The sequence below is a fragment of the Mesoplodon densirostris genome, chromosome 4 (genome assembly GCF_025265405.1).
Source record: "Mesoplodon densirostris isolate mMesDen1 chromosome 4, mMesDen1 primary haplotype, whole genome shotgun sequence".
Lineage (NCBI taxonomy): Eukaryota > Metazoa > Chordata > Mammalia > Artiodactyla > Ziphiidae > Mesoplodon > Mesoplodon densirostris.
Window position 1 is genome coordinate 9,044,010 of NC_082664.1, and position 7,388 is coordinate 9,051,397.

The window sequence follows — 7,388 nt, forward strand, 5'->3', positions numbered from 1 at the left end:
TCTTCTTCCACATTAATGATTGGTTTCTTTATTTCTTCCTTTAACTTCACCAAGATCAAGGAAACCCACACTCTGGAATGAAATGTTTCTACCTCTGTGTGTTGGTACAAATATTTCTGTGAGCACGTTGAGAGACAGTCCAATTTCCCAAGCAGAGGCCATCACACAGACGTTTCACAAAAGCACAGAAAGAGGAGATTTCTTATTGGTCTCCAGTGCAAATGACTGTCTTCTGACCTCAAGCAAAATGCAAACTGCGAGAGGGAGAGAGAGAGCAAGCAAGCAAGCAGGTAAGAGGTATCATTATGAAAAATTAGATCAAGAGGCCACAAAAATAGGAGGCATTAAGAAGGGAAGATAGAATCCCCTATCATTTTGTTTCTTTTTGTTGTCTTTAACTTCCCATATGGCATCTCTGGAATTGTTTGTCCTTAGGCACAGTGATGTTTTTATACCCAAGTCACAGGGATGCATAAAGAAGTGCTGTTGGATTTTATTGGGTGGATGTATGGAGGAATGGATGGATAGTTGGAGGATGGATGGATGGATAGATGGATGGTTAGTTGGATGAATGGAAGGACGGATGGATAGTTGGATGGATGGATGGATGGATGGATGGATGGATGGGGGAATGGATGGATGGATGGATGGATGGAAAGTTGGATGGATGGATGGATGGATGGATGGATGGATGGATAGTTGGATGGATGGATGGATGGATGGGTGGATGGATGGATGGATGGGGGAATGGATGGATGGGTAGATTGATGGATGGGTGGATGGATGGATAGTGAATGGATGGTTATGTGAATGGTTGGACGGGTGGGCACAGAGGTAAGACAGGAAGTGATGAATCCACAGGTGTGACTGGGGCAGCTCCTTGAGGGAATCAAATGTCATGTAAGAGCATGGACTATCCAAGGTGGTGAATAATTATTGGAGGCTTTCAAGTTGGGAGTGACATGGCCAGGTCTGCATGGTGGAGAGATCACTCTGGCTTCAGTGTGTGCAGTCAATGGGCCTAGATGAGAGCAGAGGCAGGGTGACCAGGGAGGAGGCTGCCACAGTCTTCCAGGTATGAAATAGTGAACCCCAAGATAAAGTGCTGAAAGCGATTGGAAGAAGTAGACAGATATAAGGGGTGTTAGACAGAAATGATCAACAGAAACATGTTAACTGGTTGGATTTACAAAATGGAGATAGAAATTCTAGATGATTCCAAGGTCTCTGGTAGCATGATGGAACCAGTGACCAAGACAGCAGCACAGAGAAATAGCAAGTTTTAGAAGGAAGGAATAAACTGACCATTTGGTAAATGTTGATATCTTAGCAAAAAAAAAAACAACAACAACAACAACTGGATGTGGGAGCCCTCAGCACATTGGTGGGAATTGAAGCTGCAAGAGTAGAAGAGAGAACTGTAATCAAAGACTGTATTTCCGAAAAATTGGAAAGGACCCAAGGGGCAACATTTGCACATTTCTATAGTACACACTATACATACAGACCTACATTTTTTAAGTGGGATCTTACTTTGTAATCTGCTTTATTTTTCTCAAAAAAAGCATCATAGACATTTTCCTTTATCCTTTTTCTTTGGTCTCATTGGTAATGGCTATTTCAACTTATGTCATAAATAACTGAATATAGCCCCTCATGTCGGACATTTAGGTTATTTCTGTTTTCATGATTATAGACAGCCTCCTGTCAATTTTGACTCTAATATACTGATCTTCTTTGCAAGGGTTCCCCAGAGTTCCACTGTGATAAAAGGAGACAAGAGAGGCGTGGAGAAATGCAGAAAGCCTGGATGCAGAAAGCCTGGTGAGGGTGCCTGGGGACAAGGGGTCTGATGGCGAGAGGTGACTTGGGGATCACACACCATCTGGAGTGAGGGAAAAGATGCAGATACCAGGGAGGGTCTCCTAAGAATTCCTGTCTGCATCTGCAGTTCCACAAGTTCCATGGAGCCTCACCAGGAAATTTTTTGATCAACTATTCATTTAAAAGTCACTTATGAAATTCAGTATCCAAATATCTATACATTGATCCTCACTGTGAATCACATAGGCCAAAGTAAACAACCTAAGTGCCTCGTGACTGGATGCAACCAAGTTGACTTTTTGCTCCTGCAAAATATCACCAAGTCCATCATGGATCTGCAGGAGATTCTGCTCAGGGACCCAGGCTGACAGGAGTTTCACCATCTGGAACATTCTGCCTCTTCAGTCACCACGGTGAGGGGAAAGAGGGGAGAGGATCCCACATGGGCTTTCCCCTGGCTGGAAGTCACACACACTACTTCTGTTCACGGTCCTTGGGACGGAACGAGTCACATGACCGTGCCTACCCACACGGGGGCTGGGACACGTGGAAAGAGAAATGGAATACCCGAGGCTTTACCATCTCTGCCATAGCCTACCTGTGACGGCAGAATAAGGTCACTCTTCCATTAAATGCCCACCGTGTCATGGCAAAAGATGCAAGACAGCCAAAGTGTCCTTCAGTAGGAAACTGATTAAATGGATCTTACACCCATCAATAGAATATATTTTAATTAGAAAAAAAGAGAAGCACTGTGTCCCAATAGGAAATAATCTCAAATATATTTTGAGGTAAAGAAATTAAAATGCAGAACAGAATGTATGGAATTGTGCCATTAGGTAGAAGGGGGAGATATACAGCTCCCTGCATGTGGATAAAACGTCTCTGACCCAGGAAGCTGGTAACACTGGCTGCCTTTAGGAAGAGAATGAACGGCTGAGAAGCAGGCAGGCAGGACCATTCTCCCAGCTCCTCTTCCCTGCCTTTTGAATGCTGAGCCATGTAAATGAATGACCTACTCACAAAATTCCTAAATCATTTTGTAAAGACCTTCATTGAAATTGACTTCCAGCATCCCCTACTCCTGCGAGAACTTGGGCACACACACACCCCATGAGCACAGTCCGGCACTATGAGAAGCTCTGGGCTGCCATCTCATGCCTCTGTGGGTCGTATGTGATACCACCACGTTGCAGCTGCCAATGGCCACCCTAAGGAGGTCACTTTCCTCTGAGCCTCTTACTCACGTGGTCACTGCTCACTTGCCCTGCCCTCTGGCCTTGGGGTGGAGCTGTTGCCTTGATTCCATCTGACACTGCTGATTCCAGGCTTTCGGCTATTTCAAGATGTCGGGGAAGCCTTGGGCGTAACAGAGAGAACTGAACATCTGCTTCTAGATTTGGGGGCCTCGGGGACCACAGACACTGCCGAATGCTGCTCCCACCTCCACACCCAGGAGCCGCTCAGCCCACACCATGGGGATGCACCCCGCACCATTGCACCACCAAGTCCAGGCCTGGCCTCCGAGGAAGCCCAGAGAGGGACCTCCTCAGTGGGAAGCCCACCTCTCCAGCCCTCACTTCCTCCCCAAGGTGGGCCTCTCCACGGGGTACCTGACCATGGGTTTAGCCACTCCCTCTGGTGGCCTTGCCCCCTGGTCCCAGTAGGCCAGGAGCCCTGAAACCAACCAACAGCAGTGTGTCTAGCAGGTGTGCAAATGCATGAAGACTTACCTAGGAGGCTCTCTCTGACTCAGAGGAAGTGCAGCAAGGAGCGGCAGATGCATGGGACAGACCAGGGCAGGGCAGCAGGAGAAACCTTGGGACTCTTGCTGTAGGCTTGCCAGACCCAGCCTTGGCAGAGGTGAGACTCCCACCGAGAGAGAGGCTCTCGAAGGCTCTGGTCCACCAAATTAATTTCAAGTGTTTGGGGAAATCAGAGAAAATTTGCTGAAGACAAATCCCAGACCTCCCATTGGGCAACTGCTCCCCTTACTCATTTCCCCCTTAAGTCTAGTTCTGATGCAGATGCATCCCTTGCCAGCCCCGCTCCTCCTGCCAGCCCCGCCCCCCCAACCCTGTGCTCAATCTCCCCTCCCTGCCAGGAGCATCCCCTGGAGGAGGTCTCCCCTGCCAGGCCTCAGACGTGAAAAGCATGGCGGCCCCAGGCTGCCATCCTCCCCACGGGCAATAAGTGAGTTCCCATATTTCCGTGGTGTGACCAGGTGTGGGATGGGTCTCGTTGGTCTGCGTGACTGCAGGGGTCTCAGCTAGGGGAGGCAAATACTGACTGCGTGCTGGGCACTCTTCTGGGCACTGGGAAAAGGGCAGTGAACAGGACAAAACCTTCCCTTGTCATGGGGCTGGAAGAGGAGACACACTACAGAAAACAAGCAAACAAGCAAGACTGACGAAGAGAATAATGACAAACCATAATTCACTGAACCCTGGAGTTGCTCAAGAGGAGGCAGTGGAGGGGATGGGCCAGAGTCGGGTCAGGTGGTGTGAGCAGAGGGGTGCTCCTGGGAGGAGATGACCTGAGGGCAGAGGGAAGGGAGGGTATACACAGGTCGGAGATGAGAATGAGCTGGAATGTTCTAGAAACTGGAATAACCCAGAGTGCCTGAGGCAGAGTGAGCCAGGAGAGGAGCCCAAGAGGCTGGAGAGGTAGGGAGGGGCCAGGGTGGGATTGCGCTCTGATGGCAATGGGGAGCCTGTGCAGGGGTGTTAGCCCAGGGACAACCTGGCCATCGGGGCAAGTGTGGGTAGAGGGAACCCAAGCGGCATTCAAACTTAAAATTTCCAGTCATCAAAAATGTGAAAAGACAGGGCTTCCCTGGTGGCGCAGTGGTTGAGAGTCCGCCTGCCGATGCAGGGGACACGGGTTCATGCCCCAGTCTGGGACGATCCCACATGCCGTGGAGCGGCTGGGCCCGTGAGCCATGACCACTGAGCCTGCGCGTCCAGAGCCTGTGCTCCGCAACAGGAGAGGCCACAACAGTGAGAGGCCCGTGTATCGCAAAAAAAAAAAAAAAAAAATGTGAAAAGACAGACCACAAATATCTCATGCACATAACCAGCCAAGGCAGAGAATGATATACAAAGAAGGTCTACAAATCAGTCAAAAACAAGAAAAAACAAAACAACAGAAACAATCCAAAGAAAAGACTGTGAACAGGCTTTTCACAAAGGAAGAGACACCAAGAGACCACAAACATATACAAAGATGTTCTGCCTTGCAAATAACTGGGAGATGCAGATTTGATGCCTATGGGTTCCAGAAGTTGTGCAGGGCCTAAAGGAAGCACACATCCCATTAGCAATCAATTGCAGTTATTTAAGAATAAAATCAGAATATATTTTTTCAATTTGTATGTATTATTTCTTTCAGATGGCTACTAAGACGTTAGGACATAAATATGCATTAGGTCGTCTGGTCCTAATACTTAATGAACAGAACTGTGAGGTGTTTCTTCTGGTTGAGAGGTGTGCGAGGAATTCCTGAGACACTAAGGGTGCCCTGAACTGAGAACGTATGGGGGGCTCTGGGTTAGAGAAGGTGGGCTTTCCTGGAAAAAGGCCACGAGGCTGCCCCCCCAGGTAAAGAGAAGGCAGGACTCTGTGAGTCAGGGAGAGGGTTCTGCTAGGGGGTGTGATGGGAAAATTCCTTGGGGGCCATAATAGTTCCTGTAATGATTCCTGCAAATGGCATCCCAGCCCTTCTTCAGGAGGGTGCATGCACAGTGTGACTGGAGGTCTGACAGGCTCAGAGGCAATGGTCCAAGTCCTGTGTAGTGAGTTGAACGAAGTCCCCCCAAAAGATAGGTCCCAGTCCTAACTTCCAGAACCTATGAATGGGACCTTACTTACAATTAGGGACCTTCACAGATAGAATTAAGTTGAGAATCTCCATATAAGATCATCCAGGTTTAGGGTGGGCCCTAAAAGGCAGAAGCAGATCGAAGGCCCAGAGAGGCCCAGGGGAGACGGATGATGTGCAGACCGAGATTAGAGTGTGGCTGCCACAAGCCAAGGAATGCCACCATTCACTGGGAGAGACAAGGAAGGTCCTCCCCGAGAGCCTTCCGAGGCAACGCAGCCTTGATGACACCTTGATTTAGGACTTCTGGCCCCCCAGAACTGGGAGAAAACAAATTCCCATTGTTTTAAGCCACCCAGCTGGTGGTAATTTACTGTGGCAGCCCCGGGGAAATTAACACACCCTGTTGGGACACTGCAGAGGGTCAGCCAACACAGGACCCACCTACCAGCCAAAACTGGGGAATTCAGGATGGGGCTGTTGCATCATAACTACCAGCAAACCAACCAACCGGGTCCAGCCACGTCTCACGTACCATTAGCAACTCCGGCCTTGGCATAGCGGCCTTCCAATGTGGGCTCACATATTATTATGATGATGATTATTATTATTACACACAGCCTTCCTAGGTATAAGGAGAAAAAGAGCAGCAGGAGGGAGTCCTGTGCTGGTTCCCATCCTACCTTCACCATTCTGGGCTGTGTGGTCACGGATCTGTCGTTTCCCTCTCTGGGTGCCCATTGGCCCATGTGCCGGTGGCCTTGCAGAGAAATGAGTTAGCAATCAGACCCTTAAAATCCATCTGAGAAGGACCCTTGTATGTGTCTGTTAGCCACAGACCACCCTGAGTCTTGTTGCCATGGTGATGGCATCTCATCCCTGGGGGAGGCAGGGTGGTTCCAGCGTGTATCAGTCAGCTAGGGCCATTGTGTTGGCCAAAAAGTTCGTTTGGATTTTTCCATAAGAGGTTATACCAAAAGCCAAATGAACTTTTTGGCCAACCCAATACCACACATTGAAGTAAACCAAGATGCATTGTCTCACAGCTCTGGAAGCCGGAGTCTTGGTTCCTTCCGAGGTTGTGAGGGAAAATCTGTTTCTGCTTCTCTCCCAGCTTCTGGAAGCTTCAACTGTTCCTTGGCTTGTAGATGGTTTTCTCCCTGGGTCTTCACATCGTTTTCCTTCTATGGGTGTCTCTGTGTCCAGATTTCCCCCTTTATATCAGGATGAGGGGGCCACCCTAAGGACCTCCTTTTAACTCAGTTACCTCTGTAATGACTATCTCCAAGGAAGGTCACACTCTGAGATACTGGGGGTTAGGACTTCAACATGTTTTTTTGGGGGTGGGGGTGGGGAACACGAGTCAACCCATAACCCTGGGACGGCAACAACAACAATGACAAAATGTGTTGACCTAGCTCCTCCTCACATCGAACCAACTAGAGGGTGCGGGTCCTTCCAGAAGTCAGTCCACCATTTACCACGGGAGGTGGGACCAGAGTAAAGGGGAATCAAGGGTGGTATGTTTCGGATCATCATGATGACCAGTCAAGTGCACGGCTGCGCTGCCTGGGTTTGAATTCCAAGCTTCGTCCTTAAATAGCTCAGCGAACACAGGCAACTTTCCTACACCCTGTGAGCCCCGGTTCCTTCTTCTGCCACATGAGAATTAGAGTTGTGGTCTCCGTCCTATAGGGTGACTATGAGAATCTAGAGGATGCTCTAAGCACTCAGTGCAGTGCCGG